Source organism: Pleurodeles waltl, chromosome 5 (assembly GCF_031143425.1).
Source record: "Pleurodeles waltl isolate 20211129_DDA chromosome 5, aPleWal1.hap1.20221129, whole genome shotgun sequence".
NCBI lineage: Eukaryota > Metazoa > Chordata > Amphibia > Caudata > Salamandridae > Pleurodeles > Pleurodeles waltl.
In genome coordinates this window covers 1422575423-1422597748 of record NC_090444.1, presented here as the reverse complement: position 1 = coordinate 1422597748, position 22326 = coordinate 1422575423, and the positions used below count along the sequence as shown (strand labels likewise).

Here is a 22326-nt window from a genome sequence, read left to right as displayed (position 1 = left end):
CAAGAATTGGGAAAGAAGGCAGACCACTGGGTCAAGACTAGGGTAACCAAAACTTCCACTGGGGGTGACCAAAAGAAAGGGGTTACAAAAACTCCCCAGGAGAAAGTGGGTGACACTAGAAACAAAGAAAAAGAGTCCTCTGTAGGCCCCCAAAAACCAGAACAGGTGGGTGGGCCCCAAGACACAACCCAAAACAAAGGTGGGTACCAGGGTAAGAACTGGGATGCCACTAAGGCATGGTGCCACAACTGTAAACAGTCTGGGCACCACACCAAGGACACTTCTTGTCCCAAAAACAAACCCCAGAACAAAATTCCAGGGGTAACCAGTGTAGCCATGGGGGATGACTCCTCAGATGAGGAGGTCTTCATAGCCTTCAACTGGAAACAGGGCCCAACAGGTGAGTTGGAGATTCCAGAGGGAAGTAGACACTTCCACCACCTACTGGTGAATGGAATCCCAACCACTGCCCTGAGAGACACTTGTGCCAGTCACACTATTGTGCATGACAGGCTGGTGCTCTCAAACCAGTACATCCCAGGTGAGACTGCCAGGGTAAGAGTTAGCCTAGACAGGGTCACTAAGAGGCCTGTGGCTTTAGTACCCATAGAAGTGGGTGGCACTCTTAGCTGGAGAAGGGTAGTAGTCAGTACAGACCTCCCCCTTGATTGTCTCCTTGGAAATGACTACCCAGAGGTTAGTCAGAGCCCAAGAGAGGAACTGGTCCAGTGCCAGTCTTCTCCCAAGGATTCTGGAAGTCCTGCCTCTGCAGTAAATGCAAGCAGGCCCCAGAAGAAGAAGAAAAGAAAACAGAGTAGGAAGGGTGGACAACCTTTAGCCAAGGTTACAGCAAGCCAAGGAGATTCTGCTCCAGTAGGGGAGAACTCCAAAAATGGCCCTGATAAAGTCCAACCTGACCCACAAGAAGTCCTGGCTAGTCAGGCAACTGTTAAACCTGAGTGGGTGGCTCCTCAGCTAACAGAAGAAAGAGTGGAAGAAGGGTGTTTACTACAAGATGTGGTAACCCCCCACTCTAATACAGCAGACAGGCAACCTGAACCCCAAGAGGCCTGTAACTTAGCCCCTTCCCTTTTAGGTGAAGAGCTAAAGGTGTGGTTCTGGGCACTGACATCTGTCAGTGGCCTCTGCTGGGTGTTAGCCTTTATGGCTGCACTATCCTTAGCATGGTGGTCTGACCCCATGCCAAATAGCAAGTTAGGCCCCCTGACCCTATTGGTCATGGTGGGGTTACTCCAGCTCTGGGTAACCTCTCTGGGTAAGCTAGGGGTAACCCTGGCCAAGATAAGGTTAGCAGAGGTGGGTACCTCTAAGACCAAAATAGAAAGAATGGGTGGAGACATTGAAGAGGCAGACAAGAGGCAATTCAGACTAGGTCCTATCACTGTGGAAGTAGGTCAGTTCCCCAAAGGGAATGACCTGAACAGAAGGATGTAAGGCAGAGTAGGCCCTGCAACTAACCAGCCATTTCCTCTACTCTTCCTCGCCTGACAGACTAGGAAGACTCTTCCAGCGTTGGCTGAGTCTCCTGGCCTGTGGGCTGGGGGGGGCTTGTGTAAAGAAATGGCTCCCTGTTGCAGTTACCCCCCACTTTTTGCCTGATACTGATGCTGACTTGACTGAGAAGTGTGCTGGGACCCTGCTAACCAGGCCCCAGCACCAGTGTTCCTTCACCTAAAATGTACCATTGTATCCACAATTGGCACACCCTGGCATTCAGATAAGTCCCTTGTAACTGGTACTTCTAGTACCAAGGGCCCTGATGCCAAGAAAGGTCTCTAAGGGCTGCAGCATGTCTTATGCCACCCTAGAGACCCCTCACTCAGCACAGACACACTGCTTACAAGCCTGTGTGTGCTGGTGAGAACAAAATGAGTAAGTCGACATGGCACTCCCCTCAGGGTGCCATGCCAGCCTCTCACTGCCTATGCAGTATAGGTAAGACACCCCTCTAGCAGGCCTTACAGCCCTAAGGCAGGGTGCACTATACCATAGGTGAGGGTACCAGTGCATGAGCACTGTGCCCCTACAGTGTCTAAGCAAAACCTTAGACATTGTAAGTGCAGGGTAGCCATAAGAGTATATGGTCTGGGAGTCTGTTTTACACGAACTCCACAGCACCATAATGGCTACACTGAAAACTGGGAAGTTTGGTATCAAACTTCTCAGCACAATAAATGCACACTGATGCCAGTGTACATTTTATTGCAAAATACACCCCAGAGGGCACCTTAGAGGTGCCCCCTGAAACTTAACCAACTAGCTGTGTAGGCTGACTGGTTCCAGCAGCCTGCCACACTAGAGACATGTTGCTGGCCCCATGGGGAGAGTGCCTTTGTCACTCTGAGGCCAGTAACAAAGCCTGCACTGGGTGGAGATGCTAACACCTCCCCCAGGCAGGAGCTGTGACACCTGGCGGTGAGCCTCAAAGGCTCACCCCTTTGTCACAGCCCAGCAGGGCACTCCAGCTTAGTGGAGTTGCCCGCCCCCTCCGGCCACGGCCCCCACTTTTGGCGGCAAGGCTGGAGGGAACAAAGAAAGCAACAAGGAGGAGTCACTGGCCAGTCAGGACAGCCCCTAAGGTGTCCTGAGCTGAAGTGACTCTAACTTTTAGAAATCCTCCATCTTGCAGATGGAGGATTCCCCCAATAGGGTTAGGATTGTGACCCCCTCCCCTTGGGAGGAGGCACAAGGAGGGTGTACCCACCCTCAGGGCTAGTAGCCATTGGCTACTAACCCCCCAGACCTAAACACGCCCTTAAATTTAGTATTTAAGGGCTACCCTGAACCCTAGAAAATTAGATTCCTGCAACTACAAGAAGGACTGCCTAGCTGAAAACCCCTGCAGCGGAAGACCAGAAGACGACAACTGCCTTGGCTCCAGAAACTCACCGGCCTGTCTCCTGCCTTCCAAAGATCCTGCTCCAGCGACGCCTTCCAGAGGGACCAGCGACCTCGACATCCTCTGAGGACTGCCCCTGCTTCGAAAAGACAAGAAACTCCCGAGGACAGCGGACCTGCTCCAAGAAAAGCTGCAACTTTGTTTCCAGCAGCTTTAAAGAACCCTGCAAGCTCCCCGCAAGAAGCGTGAGACTTGCAACACTGCACCCGGCGACCCCGACTCGGCTGGTGGCGATCCAACACCTCAGGAGGGACCCCAGGACTACTCTGATACTGTGAGTACCAAAACCTGTCCCCCCTGAGCCCCCACAGCGCCGCCTGCAGAGGGAATCCCGAGGCTTCCCCTGACCGCGACTCTTTGAACCTAAAGTCCCGACGCCTGGGAGAGACCCTGCACCCGCAGCCCCCAGGACCTGAAGGACCGGACTTTCACTGGAGAAGTGACCCCCAGGAGTCCCTCTCCCTTGCCCAAGTGGAGGTTTCCCCGAGGAAGCCCCCCCTTGTCTGCCTGCAGCGCTGAAGAGATCCGTTGATCTCTCATAGACTAACATTGCGAACCCGACGCTTGTTCCTACACTGCACCCGGCCGCCCCCGCGCTGCTGAGGGTGAAATTTCTGTGTGGGCTTGTGTCCCCCCCGGTGCCCTACAAAACCCCCCTGGTCTGCCCTCCGAAGACGCGGGTACTTACCTGCAAGCAGACCGGAACCGGGGCACCCCCTTCTCTCCATTCTAGCCTATGCGTTTTGGGCACCACTTTGAACTCTGCACCTGACCGGCCCTGAGCTGCTGGTGTGGTGACTTTGGGGTTGCTCTGAACCCCCAACGGTGGGCTACCTTGGACCAAGAACTGAACCCTGTAAGTGTCTTACTTACCTGGTAAAACTAACAAAAACTTACCTCCCCCAGGAACTGTGAAAATTGCACTAAGTGTCCACTTTTAAAACAGCTATTTGTCAATAACTTGAAAAGTATACATGCAATTTTGATGATTTGAAGTTCCTAAAGTACTTACCTGCAATACCTTTCGAATGAGCTATTACATGTAGAATTTGAACCTGTGGTTCTTAAAATAAACTAAGAAAAGATATTTTTCTATACAAAAACCTATTGGCTGGATTTGTCTCTGAGTGTGTGTACCTCATTTATTGTCTATGTGTATGTACAACAAATGCTTAACACTACTCCTTGGATAAGCCTACTGCTCGACCACACTACCACAAAATAGAGCATTAGTATTATCTCTTTTTACCACTATTTTACCTCTAAGGGGAACCCTTGGACTCTGTGCATGCTATTCCTTACTTTGAAATAGCACATACAGAGCCAACTTCCTACAGTTTATTTATTAAAAGTTATTCTATTTTTCTATAAACTTGTGGGATTTTTCTCATGTTGCATTTTCACTTTATTACTGTTTGAAGTGCTGCATAAATACTTTACACATTGCCTCCAAGTTAAGCCTGCCTGTTCTGTGGGGTAGGGCATGAGCACAGGTTAATTTGGCATTTGCGTGTGCCTTCACCCTGACAGGAACTGTGGTCCTTACTTGAGAAGGGTTTCAACCCCCTCAACCAGTAACCCAATTTCTTACACCTACCACTCTATATTGGAAAGAGTTTTACAAGCCATAGCCTCACGACAAGAACGAACACTAAAACAGGATTTATAAATACCAGCTTGTTGTATGAGCCATTTTACCCACATAGAGAGGGTAGGGAAGGAAACAGGACAGTGAGGTTTCCTAGAGAAAATCCAGAGCTGGGTATCAGACATTCCGGAAGCTGACATTTCATTCTCATACTCCTTTAAACATAAAATGATTCAGAGCTTTGGAGGGTCAGGTAAAGCTGGATATACCACTGAGGAAGTAAGGGTCTTAGTTATCCTGGTAATGGAAAATAAAAATCACTTCAAAAGTATAATGTCATTAACATCAGATACTTTTGAAAGACAGAAGACAAACGTAGAACTAGCTTAGGAGATAGACATTTAAAGGAAAGGTGTTTTTGAGGCAAGTAAAGCATTTAGGGCCAGATGTACTAAAACATTTTTCCATAGACACAGAATGGGTAAAACCCTTTGATACATCTGGCCATTAATATTTTGCAGGAGGATGGATACTTAACCCAACTCCTTTTGAGAGATTATAGGGAGTCATATCAATAGAATTTCCATCCACAAAAATGCTGTGCAGACTAATGGGTACTGACTGTCCTGTAAGATTTACTTGCAGAGACCAGTGACCTTAAACAGTTTACCATCGCTGGGACATGTGCTGCCAAAGTCTGCCCCCCATACACCAGCAGCACAAATACTTCCAAGCAGATCTGTAAACTGGCTGGCACCGGGATCTCATGGATTTTTCACAAATCAAATAAATATAAGGCATAATATTCTATTATAGTTCTATAATAAAGTTAGGACTCTCCTTAATTATTAACTTGGAAAATCTTAACTGTCTGCAACTAAGGCAAGATTTGCATTTATATTTATAAGCTGTTCAAACTTGTATGCATGGATCATTAGGGCAAAGCCTTTACTGTTAGGGCAAGTGCTCTAAGGAAATGCAGTGAGCTGTGAGCCCCAGCTTCCATTACTGACAGTGGCTTCAGTTTAAAATACGAGCATATTTGCAAACTTCAACAATTTGAGGCTACTGATAATTCTCCTAGAATGCTCCTTGATATATCCAAAAACATGCAGAAGCTTGAAAACAAGCTTAGAGTTTGTGTTAAAAAGTAAAATGTACACAAAAATATTTCCAACTAGGAATAAAATATTTCACTAAACTGTTGTGCAATTTTAAATACTTTCTTTGAAGTATCATTTAATAAAGAGAATTTGATGCACACCAGCATAAAAAAAAAGAAGAATGTAGAATCAGTGTAACCCCATTATGGGCAACATGAAAATACATTAGGGGACAATTTCCTAAATAAGTTTGCAGTATTGCAGCTGCAGGTATATGTCCCTCTATTGGTGTAAATTTGAAACTTTCAGGAATTCAAAACATCTTTCCGAGATAGACCTGGAAACCGTATCAGTAGCAAACTTTTTTAAATGTAAAGTTTTCACATGTGCAAATATATACACCTGAATTCATCTATGCACACATCTTCTAAGCAATGGTAAATTCATCTTCCCCACACCTGCATTTTCCCCATCCTGGAGAACGTTTTACTACTGCTTTTGTTGGGACAAATGTCCCAATCTTTTTCACTGTGGGAAGAGATTAGAGAGGTGTTGGTGAATCCCCTTACACATGTAAGTTTGTGAGTGTGTACAGAATCACAAGGTATGCCAAACCTTGAACTACCTTTTCATGAATGCTTCCAGCCTGCATGTAGATTTGTGGAAAGGTAGCAACATCAAAGCCTCCCTAGAAGCCAAACCCTTGATACGAGCCCCAGCATAATCATTAAGGCGGTTATAAGGGCACGAATATAAAGAGATCCCTGTCATAATTTGAACCTCACTGCAAGACATCAACGTCCTACCAAATATTAAATGGATCAATGAATGTGTTTTTACTACCAAAAGTAGCCAGAAGAAAGCATACATATTTAGTTTCATTGACTACCCATGCAAATGCTTAAACTTAGATAAAGATTTGACCATTGCCCAACACCCTATATCCTTTTATTTTACATTCTAAGCAGCAGGTCACACAGTTGCCCTTACAAAGTCCTGGAACGCTGCAGTCAAAAGGAAATTTAATTGTAAGAAAAACTGACTTTTGACCTCTGTCTGTGAACACAGAGTAAATGTGACATAAGAACTAGATTTAAAGGCATCTTTTATTGCCCCTCCACTTTTCAAATGAACAAAACACCTGTTCAGTGTCAACTCCCAGAAGGGATGAGTAAGTATTAAAAATAGCTCGACCTGATCAAATAAGACTTGCCAATGCAAGTGGATTGGTCGAGTGGATTTTCCAAGCCCTGCCTAGTGTAGCTTTGCAAGGTTGTATACCCTAGTGTTGCGTTTCAGGGGTGTGTACCCTAGTGTTGCGTTGCAGGGTCGTGTACCCTAGTGTTGCGTTGCAGGGTCGTGTACCCTAGTGTTGCGTTGCAGGGTCGTGTACCCTAGTGTTGCGTTGCAGGGTCGTGTACCCTAGTGTTGCGTTGCAGGGTCGTGTACCCTAGTGTTGCGTTGCAGGTTCGTGTACCCTAGTGTTGCGTTGCAGGTTCGTGTACCCTAGTGTTGCGTTGCAGGTTCGTGTACCCTAATGTTGCGTTGCAGGTTCGTGTACCCTACTGTTGCGTTGCAGGTTCGTGGAGCCTACTGTTGCATTGCAGGGTCGTGGAGCCTACTGTTGCATTGCAGGGTCGTGGAGCCTACTGTTGCATTGCAGGGTCGTGGAGCCTACTGTTGCATTGCAGGGTCGTGGAGCCTACTGTTGCATTGCAGGGTCGTGGAGCCTACTGTTGCATTGCAGGGTCGTGGAGCCTACTGTTGCATTGCAGGGTCGTGGAGCCTACTGTTGCATTGCAGGGTCGTGGAGCCTACTGTTGCATTGCAGGGTCGTGGAGCCTACTGTTGCATTGCAGGGTCGTGGAGCCTACTGTTGCATTGCGGGATCAAGTACCCTAGCGTTTTGCAGAGTTGAGTACCCCAATCGTTCGCGTGCCCTAGTGCTGCGTTGCAGGTTCGCGTGCCCTAGTGCTGCGTTGCAGGTTCGCGTGCCCTAGTGCTGCGTTGCAGGTTCGCGTGCCCTAGTGCTGCGTTGCAGGTTCGCGTGCCCTAGTGCTGCGTTGCAGGTTCGCGTGCCCTAGTGCTGCGTTGCAGGTTCGCGTGCCCTAGTGCTGCGTTGCAGGTTCGCGTGCCCTAGTGCTGCGTTGCAGGTTCGCGTGCCCTAGTGCTGCGTTGCAGGTTCGCGTGCCCTAGTGCTGCGTTGCAGGTTCGCGTGCCCTAGTGCTGCGTTGCAGGTTCGCGTGCCCTAGTGCTGCGTTGCAGGTTCGCGTGCCCTAGTGCTGCGTTGCAGGTTCGCGTGCCCTAGTGCTGCGTTGCAGGTTCGCGTGCCCTAGTGCTGCGTTGCAGGTTCGCGTGCCCTAGTGCTGCGTTGCAGGTTCGCGTGCCCTAGTGCTGCGTTGCAGGTTCGCGTGCCCTAGTGCTGCGTTGCAGGTTCGCGTGCCCTAGTGCTGCGTTGCAGGTTCGCGTGCCCTAGTGCTGCGTTGCAGGTTCGCGTGCCCTAGTGCTGCGTTGCAGGTTCGCGTGCCCTAGTGCTGCGTTGCAGGTTCGCGTGCCCTAGTGCTGCGTTGCAGGTTCGCGTACCCTAGTGCTGCGTTGCAGGTTCGCGTACCCTAGTGCTGCGTTGCAGGGTTGTGGAGCCTAGTGCTGCGTTGCGGGATCAAGTACCCTAGCGTTTTGCAGAGTTGAGTACCCCAATCGTTGCATTGCCCTAATGTTGCGTTGCGGGTTCGTGTGCCCTAATGTTGCGTTGCAGGTTCGTGTACCCTAATGTTGCGTTGCAGATTCGTGTACCCTAATGTTGCGTTGCAGATTCGTGTACCCTAATGTTGCGTTGCAGGTTCGTGTACCCTAATGTTGCGTTGCAGGTTCGTGTACCCTAATGTTGCGTTGCAGGTTCGTGTAGCCTAGTGCTGCATTGCAGGGTTGAGTATCCTAATGTTGCATTGCAGGGTTGAGTATCCTAATATTGCGTTGCAGGGTTGAGTATCCTAATATTGCGTTGCAGGGTTGAGTATCCTAATATTGCGTTGCAGGGTTGAGTATCCTAATATTGCGTTGCAGGGTTGAGTATCCTAATATTACGTTGCAGGGTTGAGTATCCTAATATTACGTTGCAGGGTTGAGTATCCCAATGTTACGTTGCAGGGTTGAGTATCCCAATGTTACGTTGCAGGGTTGAGTATCCCAATGTTACGTTGCAGGGTTGAGTATCCCAATGTTACGTTGCAGGGTTGAGTATCCCAATGTTACGTTGCAGGGTTGAGTATCCCAATGTTACGTTGCAGGGTTGAGTATCCCAATGTTACGTTGCAGGGTTGAGTATCCCAATGTTACGTTGCAGGGTTGAGTATCCCAATGTTACGTTGCAGGGTTGAGTATCCCAATGTTACGTTGCAGGGTTGAGTATCCCAATGTTACGTTGCAGGGTTGAGTATCCCAATGTTACGTTGCAGGGTTGAGTATCCCAATGTTACGTTGCAGGGTTGAGTATCCCAATGTTACGTTGCAGGGTTGAGTATCCCAATGTTACGTTGCAGGGTTGAGTATCCCAATGTTACGTTGCAGGGTTGAGTATCCCAATGTTACGTTGCAGGGTTGAGTATCCCAATGTTACGTTGCAGGGTTGAGTATCCCAATGTTACGTTGCAGGGTTGAGTATCCCAATGTTGCACTGGTGTAGTGTTGTGTTAAGGAGTAGTTGCAGTTCTAGTGTGCTGCAGAAGGGGGTGAGTGTGGTATTGTGTAGATGAGTTTGTTGCGCCTCCTTGTTATAGTTTGTACAAAAGAAGGTGAATGTAATTTAATTGCATTATGTACTTATTACTGTATCTGATATTTTAGGACTGTTTATCATTTTGTTCCATCTTTAGTCATTTTTTATTTACTGATTTGTTCAGTTTGAATTTGTACTACCATCTGTTGGCCCTTATGTTAAATGACTATGGGCCAGATGTAGCAAAAGTTTTTACCCATTCTGTGTTGATGGGAAAAAGTGTTCGTACATATGGCCCTATGTTATTTCCATCATTTGCTTTTTCTAAGGAGAGGAGATGCAATGTGACTATTGGTGCTATGCATTCTCTCCTTAGTTACCAGTTCCCTGCTGCTTAGCCAGAGTATATGTGTGAGGTTACGGAATGTTGAATGCCTGGTTGTTCTGTATGGCCAATTGGTGAGAGTGGGCTGAGCAGCAAGGATGCTGCTCTTGGTGAGGCACTACATTTAAACTGAGAATGGTCAGTTGGTGAGAGTGGGCTGAGACGCAGGGATCTATAACTAAGATGAATAAACCTACATCTTATATTCTACAAAGGATCCATCGTTGATTACAACAGTTACCTCTTTTCCCAACACAAGTTTAAAAAAAAAAAAAAACACACACACACTTTCTAGCTGGTATTCCTTTGTTGTTTCTACTTCCTAACAGATGATTAATACCCTGCACTTCTTTACTAGCTTAACCTCTGTTATTTTCTCTACAGAGATGTGCTGTGTCATGTTTTACTCCTGCAAATGTCCACCCACCTAAGGAATCTGGCTCTCTCAATGCAGACTGAAACTAGGGTTTTACTTCAGTCAAATATGATTACTATTCTACACTCTCCTGAAAGGCAATGCACAGTACACATAACGTTATTCTATTCACATTATCATATCAGAAATCTCTGCTCTCTAACAATACTCATGCTCCACTTACATGCAAAACATCCACATTAAATTAGTCAAGCCATCTAAGGTCATTATGGTTTAAATATGGGATTTCAAGCTTTTGAATCCACTAGGGCAGAACCAAAATATGTACACTTCTGAAAAGAGCCTGAAACTGAATTATCCAGTTCACACATAACTGTTCACAATGAAAACAGAGGTGTGACTGAAGAATACCAGATTGGTGCCTACCCTTCTTCAACTGACTCCAAATAATGCTTCCTTTGAACAAAGTCTTTGGCATGTCCACAGTGCTCTGATGTCACAGAAAGGTGATGCTCAGTACTCTGTAAAAAACATCCAAATTAAAAGAGATCAATTTTATGCACCCAAACAGTCATAAGGCATGAAGTATAATGATTACAAATGCAGAAAACAAACTTTAGAGCTTTGTTCCGAGTTATAGAATGCAGCTTTGAAGCATGTATTGATGAAAGTAGCCAGCAGAGCTCGCTGGTACAATGTAAAAAGATTGTGAATATCACATCAGTTTGCCCACAATTATACAAAGCATTAAAACATCTAAAGTCTTTATAGGTTTACTGTTTTACAACTCAAAGCGCTACTTGCTATGTTTCAGTGAATTTGAACAAGGTCTTCTGTTGCTCAAAAATGTAGCAAGACATTGCTATAATATACCTTCATGACTGTCACCTTTCAGAAAATCTTGACCTCTAGAGAGTTAAAAGGTACTGCATTCTACATTTTGAGTTTATTACAGAATACAGTAGCTTGTTGCCTTTGATAGAATAGCTGCAAGCAACAGCAATGCTTTATGGAGAATGATCAGTTTGTGATGGAGCTGTGGTTGTCATGTTGTTCCTATTATGGTATTAAGACCGTGTTTAGGGCGGCAGCACCACCAAATGTGGGAGACTAAGTCAGCCCCACACCATTTGGAAGCCGTTGGCCTAACTCCCGGCTAGCCTGCAGTGCCTCATGCAATCCTGGAAAGGAGAAGGTGATTTGTGGCTTCCTAAACCTCACACTCCGACTCCTCAGGGAAGCCTTGGAAACAGATTATACCCCTTTCGCTCAGTAAATCAGTGAAATTGCATCCTAGTATAAAAAAGCATGGTTTGCAATAATAAGGCAGAGGAAACATTACAGTAATCATCATTACAACAAGTGTAAAGAGGATAAACGGCCCCACCATATTGTATGATTCTAGAAAGCCTAGCGATTCCGGTCTACACCCTAAGTCTAGATCTGAGAGTATAGTGGATGTAATCCTTCTGCCTGCCCCGATCTAAGGGAGTAACCCCGACCCCATACCTGAATAGGATGGCAAGGGTCTGCCTGTTGTCTGGATGGCAATCCTCTTGGGAAGCGGAAGAGTCAGCACCAGGATCAGCAAAGCTGTCTGTGGTATGGTGTGCATCCAGGGACAGCCATGACCGAAATTGCCCTCTGCCCCCCTTAGGTCTATGTGTTTATATAGTAACCCATACAGGGTTCTAAGAACAGGCCTGACGTCCTCCTGTATCTAAAGGATAGGGACTAGCAATACCAATTAGCATATCACGTACCATACATGATAGCCTGAGCAGGGCACAGAGTGCATGTTGTATAAAGGGCTGCTAAAACGTGCAGCACAAGTAACTGTCTTCTTGGAAAGAGACAGCTGATTAAAATATAAAAACAAGGAGCTAAAACCCGGCTGTGTTAAAAATATAAAAATGAATGAAATGCATGAGTTTAAAAAGCACAGGTTACCAGTCGAATGCTAAAATAAGGGTGACAATCTAGATGCTTAAAGGGGCCCTTCAACATGGTTCTCTACTGTTAATCAAAAAAGCAGCCAGTCCTTTGGTTGGGTCATCTAGATAGCCGTCTCCCATACATACACTTAAGTTTTAGTCTGTGTGTGGACATATTGAGCAGGCCTGCTACCGATTCTGAGGTATATAGTTTGCCTGGTCTGCATGTGGCATGCCACACAGTGTTGGATGCAGTGGTCCTGTACAAGTCTTATATATTCATATAGCATACATATGTAGTGAACTATTCACAGAGGACTGAGGACCCAATGTTGTTCCTCCTGAAAAACCATGAAGAATCTGAAGGGTAATGAGCAGCAAAAGAAGAGAAAATGTTATTTTCTTGTCAACATGAGGTATTGCTGTACGTATAAGCTTTCAGATATTCATATTCAAAAAGAAGCATGGCTAGGCTTCTGGTGATAATTAATTTGAAAACACGCATTTCCCAGCAAGATAAGTCTTGTGGAGCATGTGGTGGTGGATTTTATAAACATCTATAAATATGTAAAGTTGGCTTGTCCAATTGCTAGATTCAATAAAGTACATTAGAGTAATGGTTTAAATGGGTGGACTTTGGCACACAGTTGTCATGATACTTTAGAAATTGTATGCTTGTAGATGTTCTACCAGACAAGTACATAAGGGTTCTTTTCATCTTCAGCCTAAACTCTGACCTCACTTGTGAATGCTTTTCAATTTGACAAGTTGTGCATAATAAATAGTACCAGGATCTCTAGTTGTGCGCCCTTAAGTATTTACTTATTTCTCACTTCACAACTCTAATTTCCTATTCAAGGCATTTCCTGATGTAAGAAAAAGTGTTCTTGCATCATATTCCATGCTTCCAAAATCCAAACTCTAATGTTTTGACTATCTTTCTTCTTTAATCCATACTGATTATTTTTTTGTCCCCTCTTCAATTCTTCTATATCTCTTCCGTTTATCTTTGGTTTCTGCTCACTTTTCATTTTCGCTACGTTTTTATTGTGGTTTGTGTTTAAACATATTGATAGCTTGTTTTCCCTACCACTAAGCTTTCCTACTGCACTGCTCAGCCCTCTCCCCCATCTAACTTAATCTGTTGACAAGCCCTTTGTTCATAAACTCTAGGATCAATTTCCTCAATGTCTCATACAGGGAGTGCAGAATTATTAGGCAAATGAGTATTTTGACCACATCATCCTCTTTATGCATGTTGTCTTACTCCAAGCTGTATAGGCTCGAAAGCCTACTACCAATTAAGCATATTAGGTGATGTGCATCTCTGTAATGAGAAGGGGTGTGGTCTAATGACATCAACACCCTATATCAGGTGTGCATAATTATTAGGCAACTTCCTTTCCTTTGGCAAAATGGGTCAAAAGAAGGACTTGACAGGCTCAGAAAAGTCAAAAATAGTGAGATATCTTGCAGAGGGATGCAGCACTCTTAAAATTGCAAAGCTTCTGAAGCGTGATCATCGAACAATCAAGCGTTTCATTCAAAATAGTCAACAGGGTCGCAAGAAGCGTGTGGAAAAACCAAGGCGCAAAATAACTGCCCATGAACTGAGAAAAGTCAAGCGTGCAGCTGCCACGATGCCACTTGCCACCAGTTTGGCCATATTTCAGAGCTGCAACATCACTGGAGTGCCCAAAAGCACAAGGTGTGCAATACTCAGAGACATGGCCAAGGTAAGAAAGGCTGAAAGACGACCACCACTGAACAAGACACACAAGCTGAAACGTCAAGACTGGGCCAATAAATATCGCAAGACTGATTTTCCTAAGGTTTTATGGACTGATGAAATGAGAGTGAGTCTTGATGGGCCAGATGGATGGGCCCGTGGCTGGATTGGTAAAGGGCAGAGAGCTCCAGTCCGACTCAGACGCCAGCAAGGTGGAGGTGGAGTACTGGTTTGGGCTGGTATCATCAAAGATGAGCTTGTGGGGCCTTTTCGGGTTGAGGATGGAGTCAAGCTCAACTCCCAGTCCTACTGCCAGTTCCTGGAAGACACCTTCTTCAAGCAGTGGTACAGGAAGAAGTCTGCATCCTTCAAGAAAAACATGATTTTCATGCAGGACAATGCTCCATCACACGCGTCCAAGTACTCCACAGCGTGGCTGGCAAGAAAGGGTATAAAAGAAGGAAATCTAATGACATGGCCTCCTTGTTCACCTGATCTGAACCCCATTGAGAACCTGTGGTCCATCATCAAATGTGAGATTTACAAGGAGGGAAAACAGTACACCTCTCTGAACAGTGTCTGGGAGGCTGTGGTTGCTGCTGCACGCAATGTTGATGGTGAACAGATCAAAACACTGACAGAATCCATGGATGGCAGGCTTTTGAGTGTCCTTGCAAAGAAAGGTGGCTATATTGGTCACTGATTTGTTTTTGTTTTGTTTTTGAATGTCAGAAATGTATATTTGTGAATGTTGAGATGTTATATTGGTTTCACTGGTAATAATAAATAATTGAAATGGGTATATATATTTTTTTTGTTAAGTTGCCTAATAATTATGCACAGTAATAGTCACCTGCACACACAGATATCCCCCTAACATAGCTAAAACTAAAAACAAACTAAAAACTACTTCCAAAAATATTCAGCTTTGATATTAATGAGTTTTTTGGGTTCACTGAGAACATGGTTGTTGTTCAATAATAAAATTAATCCTCAAAAATACAACTTGCCTAATAATTCTGCACTCCCTGTATTCTCCTGTGACTTCTCTCATGTCTCTGAAAATGTCTCTCCTGTCTGAAGCATTGTTCAGCAGATTATCACCGATGCAGTATGTTGTAAGCACCAAGTCATTTTTACTTGAATCATCTACTTTCCAGAAATTCTGGCTAAGACCCAACAGGAAAGGACCCTAAAGCACAGTGGGGTATGTCTCATTAAGTGTTGGTCACCCCAGAAGCATCTACAATAGTCTTCAGAAACGGAGATTGCATTAGCATTTCAGTGATGTAAACCTATTAGTGCCTATAATCAAAAGATTCATTTGTGCAAGACTCTCCCAAACAGCGTTGTCTATCAATTTTGAAAATTCTCTGTTTGAGGAATCTCACATATTTGTCGTTTTTAATGCATTTCCTGTATAGACTGGCTCTAGGCAATCACTGGTTAATTACAGGATCCCAATTAGTTAATTTTAAAAATCAAATACCTGTACTTTGAATATACATTTACTGCCTAAAGTAAATTATTGCAGTCCTTAATGTTACCAGGTCAGATTCCTTATAATTTCATTGTCAACCAGTACTGGATTGCAATGTGTTTCTTTTTATAACTGATCCCTGCTTTGGATTGAAACCAAAATTCTTCTGCTTTCGCTGCAAAGCAAACTGAGCATTCTAGTAGCATAAGGGGTCTCTTCTGTTCAGATCAGTTACCATCGAAATAAATCTTTACTCCAGTTCTGGTTTGAGGAGACATGCACTTGCATCTTCGTTATCTGAAGCTCTGTAGTGAAATAAATAACATCAAGCGGGAAAGCAAATCTGGGTTCGACTAGTTAAACTATTCGGCCCGTTAGAAAAAAAATCTTTTAAACTGAAAATCCAGTGTAAACGGGATAGTACAGTGAACTGCACTATTTTCAAATAAGCAACTGCTTTGAAATACTTAAGTTAAAGACGAAGGAGTTATAGCATAAACTACATTCACACATAGATGTTTACAGATGCGGAGAGCTAAGGCTCATACAAATAGGAAAAGTTAACCTCCTTTTAGGGAAATAATGCGTTAGCTATGCAAAAATAAAGGTCTAAAGCTTAAGCAAGCACGACATTCCCTTAACACTAACTATTAGATAACCATTCTGACTGTACTAAATTGAATTATGGTTTGGAGTATTTCCCAGAAAAGTAATCGCATTATCTTAGCAGGGATAATGTGTTCACATAAAGAATTTAATGTGTACAAGAGTGTGCATGGTGTGCTGCCATAACGAATACAAACTTATGGTAGGCAGTATTTAGATGAAAATAAAATAAAATGTATCAATGGCCATCAAAAACATTAATTAACCCAAGTCATAACTATATTGAGAATGGATTTTATACTATTGCAGTTCTATTCCAGAGGCAGTTAAAACAATATTTAAGGTAATGATCATACGAATCTTCATTTATGGCGTTACCTAAATGACAATATTAATGACGTTATTCTCTTTAATAAACACTTTAAAACAACTTAAAATAAAATTTTAAAAAAATAATTAAAAAAATAGAAAATACGCCAAAAGCTATTTTCAAAGAACACTATAAATCCGACATCAGTCTTTAGTTAGAATTGTTTTTGACAGAGCAGTGCTCACGAGAGTCAAAGACATGTTCGAAGGTGTAACTTTGTTGGAAATTAGAAGCTCGTGTCTAACTGGTAAACAGCTCTCTTAACAGACTGAGCTACCATTTTGTGATACTGCTCAAAAGGGAAGCCATGAAGGCGTGTGAGAAATGGGCCCTCTCTTTATGGAGAATTCCACTTCAGTGTTGCGAGTGGTCATTGTGTGATATCCATAAAATCATTAGCACTATCACAAATACCTCTGTTCGCAGCAAGATACTGGTATTAAGCCACATAAAATCACCTAGGCAGTGTACCAGAACTGAGCTGAAGAGTTTAATATCATCAATGAAACTGCCCTCTAATTAATTGTCATCTAAAAAAACAATGTATCTAGCCCACACCACACAGTGTACTGCCTCTTGTCGCTTGGATCATAGGTATTATTAGTAAGCTCAATTGTGCTCAGGGAAGAGAAGAGCAGCAGTCTGAGCAGTACATATTGTACATAGTTCTGACTTTGTTGATCGCAAAATTCAAATATGTTACCTGGTAGGACTTATCATTTGGTACGTTCTGTCCCTCAACCGTCCCACTTTCTTTTTACCTTGCATAGCTGCTCCCTCGCTCCTTGGGATATTATACCGATTTGAATGCAAACATTCTTTCTGTCTGGCAGCTTTCCCGAGGCAGCCCTAAGGCAAAGTTGTTGGTGATGCGGACTTCCTACAATTAAACTTTGTACCCAAAATCACTTGGAACAATTCTTTTACTTCAGGAACTGTTTATTACAATAGCCCCAGTCCCTTTGACGATCCCTTGGGAGAGGACATTTTCACACACTTTTACTAAAAACTTACCATTGCAGAAAAACTCAGTCACTAGGAAGATTTTCTACTTTAAGAGGCATCTGACTCAGTAAAGGGCTCCAGGGCTTGTGCTCCTCTGTTCCACCATGATTGGGCAAAAAGATTTTCTTCTAGCTCTATTGACTTATTATTATCCATCCTTTTGACTTACCAATAGGGTTGCCACCTGGCTGGTTTTATACCACAAGCATGACCGGAACAATAATTTGGAGAAAGAAAAAAAAAAAATCACCTAAATCGTGTGTTTTTCCCCTGCTAAGTGCATACTTTAAACAGTAAAGGTAAGAAGAAATGTATTCTACAGCTGACCTAATGACCCCTGACTGTTAATGAAAGTAAACAAAGACAAAAAGGACAAGTTAAAATGAATACAACAGACTATTTCATATGAAGTTCCACATTAAAATCATGCCCGGGTCTTTGCTGAATGCTGAAACGTGAATACAGACATGTTTTCTAGGGGAACGCTGCCAACCCTACTTACCAACAAGGTTGCGGTTTCCCCCTGGGCTACTGGCCCAGTTATCAAACCATAAACTCCTCTGACAATGAGCCTTGAAAACTTAAACGGACTCAAAGTTTTTGGAATAGAGCTGCGATTCCGTCAGTAATTCGTGAAGTCTTGGGCAGTTGGCAGCTGCAAACATCCGACTGAAAGCTCCAGCAGCATCTCCACAACTTCCAGTCGAGGATGTTTACAGACGCTCACTGTCACAGGCGCGTTCTTAAACTGCTGAGGTGTCCGGGCTCGTTGTGAGAGAGAAACCACGCGCTACAAGCAGCTCTGAGAACACAGGACATGTGCGCACCACGTTTTCAGATGAACCATTTGAAATGTTCTCAGCACCGAAACAGCTGTTCGAGAGAATACGCACCTTCAATGTACAGATAGAAAATAAAACATTTTAGAAGCGTGCATACAAAAAGTACCACTAAATGAGATTTCTACATCCCTCCTGATTTTGCCAGATGCAAAAACTGAGGCCCAACAAAATAAACATTTGGACAGATAGACACACTATGGTTTTGTGGGAAAGCCAATATTATCACCAAGTTTGTAAATTCCATGGTGGCTTTTTAACACACCTGGTGGAAATTTCAGTTGACCAGATGAATATGGCTTGTAATGTATCCAGTTCCTGCAGGTTTACTTGCTACAGATACAAATAAAATCAATTTCAGATGCATCCTGGGAGTATTTAAGGGAGGCTAATAGTGTATTTTGGTTCAATTCAGGTCGTATAATGTCCCTCGATTTATTAATTAGCAACATACAAGGTCTAATTACAGAAAAGTAACATTCACAAATGGATCTAGGGGAGTAGACCTCATTGACTGGACATGACAAACATGACTGGTCAGATGAAATTTCCACCAAGGATAATCACTCTTCTAACAAGTCAATACCCCAAAATTCCCACACAGTGCTTTTTCTGATTTCGGTTGAAAAGGGAAGTGAAACTCACTCGAATATCCGGTTCTTATTGGAATGCACATACAGTTCAGAAGTTGTTACTGTGCACAATTTCAGTAACAAACTTTTTTTTCCCCAGTGATTGCAAGGACCAGCTTCTTGAAAAATGGATTTAACAGCCAAAGAAACATACTCGAAGATGTTAACTATTGGCATGAAGAGGTGGAAAAAGCAGAGATATAGAATTATCAGGGACAATTTTCTATTTTCAGTCCACTAGACAGAGTGAGATATCATAGTAAGAAGCAATAAGATCAGCAGAATTAATGCACAATACAAAAAGTGGATACTGGGAGCATTCATTTGGTTTATGCAAATTAGTGTAGCTTCGTTTTGATCTGAAATGCATTCTTCCAAGTCAATGGAACTATCAGCAGTGGTTAGTGCTTCTCCCTACTGCTCTGAACAGTGATTTTAGCAGGAGCCAATCCGGCCCTACACTCTGGAGCAGGTGGTGCATTCGGAAATGAGGTACCACAAAAAACACTCCACTGTCACAACGCTGCACTGCTCACGAAAACACAAAAAAAGAGCACTTGGGACAATGTAGCAGACCCCGAAAACTGGACCCTACAGGAAAGGCCGGGAATCGTGTGCAACAAAGGAAAGCCACACTGCTGACTGTAGAAACCCTCCCTGCGATTTATCTTATCAATGGATTACTTTCCCATCACTTGTTCATATCTCCATCAGATTCCCCTTGCTGAATGCCAAACAAACTCGCCCTCCCCTGCCCATGACTGCTCAGGGTGCTTGTCTCATCAGTCACGTATATTCCCCTCTGCCCATACCCCTTCCTGATACACAAGCTGATCTCATACCCAGCCTCCAGCATCCATGCTGCCCTGCCGTTGAAGATGCCACTGAACTCCTGTGCTCTACATAATTGTTAATTAAAGTAAAACGTAAAAAGGTAAAATGAATACATCGGACTATTTCATATAAAGTTCACCCCACATTAACTTACTCAAAGTTTTTACCCCTCTCGCCTCAGGCCACGTGTCCCTGCAGATAAATTCCAATCCCTTCCTGCTTTACTTCATTCTGATCACCTCCTAGGCTTCTTAAAGGCACCTTATTCAAGTGATCTGGACTGCAACGCTGATATACTCCTCCTGTGCGCTCCCTAAGCTTTTGTGTTTGCTCCCCTTGGGACCAATGCTACAGCCATTAATTCACCCACCCATATTTGCTGTGCATTAAATAACCACACAGAAACTCCCAAATGATTTACCATCCATTATCGCTCCACTTCCAAGTCATTGGTCACTATCCATTCACTAACCACCACTCATTCTGACCCCCATCCAGAACTGAACCCGAAATAGCAAGTGTTATGTAGAAGAAATACTCCAGCCAAGTCACTGAACTGGACATATTAACGTAGACGTAGCTGGAAGCACTCAACCCAGTTCCTCAGATGTGAACTCCAGAACTGAAAACACGACAGTCAGTTTCCAGAAAAGGACAGATATGACAGAGGCTTTATTTACATGTAGCAGCAATTCTGCAGGTGTGACATTTCGATCTACACATAAAATTCCAGATTAGAAGGTCAGAAGAGTCCTCCGGATGAAGATTGTGCTAGGGTTGTACAGTTGCAACAACCTCCTTGCCAACTGGGTTTATTAGTTTTCCCTCAAATACGCACTAACCCTCTTACTCTGCCATGGACGTGCCCGATTACACATTTGAGGGTCTTTGTGTGGGTGAATATATATATATATATATCCTATGCTGCAGTGCTTTAAGTGGGTCAGGGCTAAGATATATATTCATCCACATACACCCGGTCATCAGTGACACACTGTTAGACCTGACAGCCTTAGGGTGGTCACCCTCAACTCTTTGCCTGCCTCCCTCCACTTTTTGACACTGTTTTTGCTGGTTTTAGGACTCTGCGCACTTTACCACTGCTAACCAGTGCTGAAGTGCATATGCTCTCTCCCTTAAAACATGGAGGCATTGGTTCATACCCAACTGGCTTATTTAATCTACTTGTAAGACCCAGCAAAGTGCACTACATGTGCCCAGGGCCTGTAGATTAAATGCTACTAGTGGGCCTGAAGCAATGATTGTGCCACCCACATAACTAGCCCCCCCAACCATGCCTCAGGCCTGCCATTGCAAGGCCTGTGTGTGCAGTTTCACTGCAAATTCGACTTGGCATTTAAAAGTCCTTGCCAAGCCTTAAAATTCCCCTTTTTCTACATATAAGTCACCTCTAAGGTATGCCCTACGTAACCCATGGGGCAGGGTGCTATGTAGGGAAAAGGCAGGACATGTACATGTGTAGTCTATATGTCCTGGTAGTGTAAAACTCCTAAAATCGTTTTTCCACTACTGTGAGACCTGCTCCTTCCATAGGCTAACATTGGGGCTACCCTCATACACTGTTTGAGTAGTAGATTCTGATCTGAAAGGAGTAACCAGGTCATAGTTAGTATGGCCAAAATGGTAACACAAAATCCTGCTGACTGGTGAAGTTGGATTTAAAATTACTATTTTAGAAATGCCACTTTTAGAAAGTGAGCATTTCTCTGCACTTAAATCCTTCTGTGACTTACATCTGGCTGAGTTAGTGGACAGTTCCCTTGTGCATTTCACTCAGACAACCCCAAACACAGGATGCTCAGTCACACCTACACACATCTGCATACTGAATGGGTCTTCCTGGGCTGGGAGGGTGGAGGGCCTGACACATGTCAAAGGACAGTGGCCTGCCCTCACTCAAAGGACTGCCACACCCCTACTGGGACCCCGGCAGACAGGATGGAACTGAAATGGGACCTTGTGCACTTCTAAGCCACTCTTTGAAGTCTCTCCCACTTCAAAGGTACATTTGGGTATTTAAACAGGGCCTCTGACCCTACCAGCTCAGACAATTCTTGACCAGATACCTACTGGGAAAGGAACTCTGAACCAGACACTGCAACCTGCCAAGAGAAGCTGCCTGGCTGCCTAAAGGACTCACCTGACTTCTGTGCTGAAAAGGATTGCTGCCTTGCTGTTGCCCTCTGGCTCTGCTGAGAAGTGCTCTCCAAGGGGCTTGGATCGAGCTTGCCTCGGTCTTCTGAAGTCTCAGGGCCAAAAAGACATAATTTCACCTCACAAAAGGTTCTTTGCAGAGATTTCGACGCACAGCCTGCATTGCAGTGAAAAAAAAAAAAAAAAAAAAAAATCACACGCCGAACCGGCACAATGCAGTCCGGCTCCCCGAGTGCAGATCGACGCAGCGTTAGCGTTGCAGCCGGAACTTCGAAGCACAGCCCATTGGATCAACGCATTGCCGAGCCGGAATGATGTAGCCCGACTTCCTGCGAGAAGAAATCGACACAGGGCCTGCTGTGCGACAGAACTTTCCCCGCATCGCCCACCAGATCGACGCAGCTTCTGTGACTTCGTCTTGCATCCCCAGGATTTCTCCGCATCGTTCCCAGGGTGTCCAAATACCCTGCAGCCCGAAGAGGATCCATGCCCGCGAACCGGAAATTGACACAAGGCCCTGGCTGCCTGTGTGCGTCTGGAGAAACCAATGTACACCTCCCCGTTTTCCACACATCTCCGCCTCTTTTATCCAGATAAATATTCTATATTTTTCTAAATCTGTGTGGTGTATTTCT

At 44.3% G+C, this 22326-nt stretch overlaps 1 long non-coding RNA gene across 2 annotated transcripts in view; it reads right to left on the bottom strand.

Moving 5' to 3' along the window:
* LOC138296517 (uncharacterized) overlaps positions 1 to 22326 on the bottom strand; it is a 166087-nt gene that overhangs the window by 105685 nt on the left and 38076 nt on the right. For both annotated transcript variants that reach the window (XR_011203847.1, XR_011203848.1), the window contains exon 3: positions 10514 to 10608. This is a non-coding gene — a long non-coding RNA (uncharacterized lncRNA). The remainder of the gene's footprint in view (positions 1 to 10513; positions 10609 to 22326) is intronic.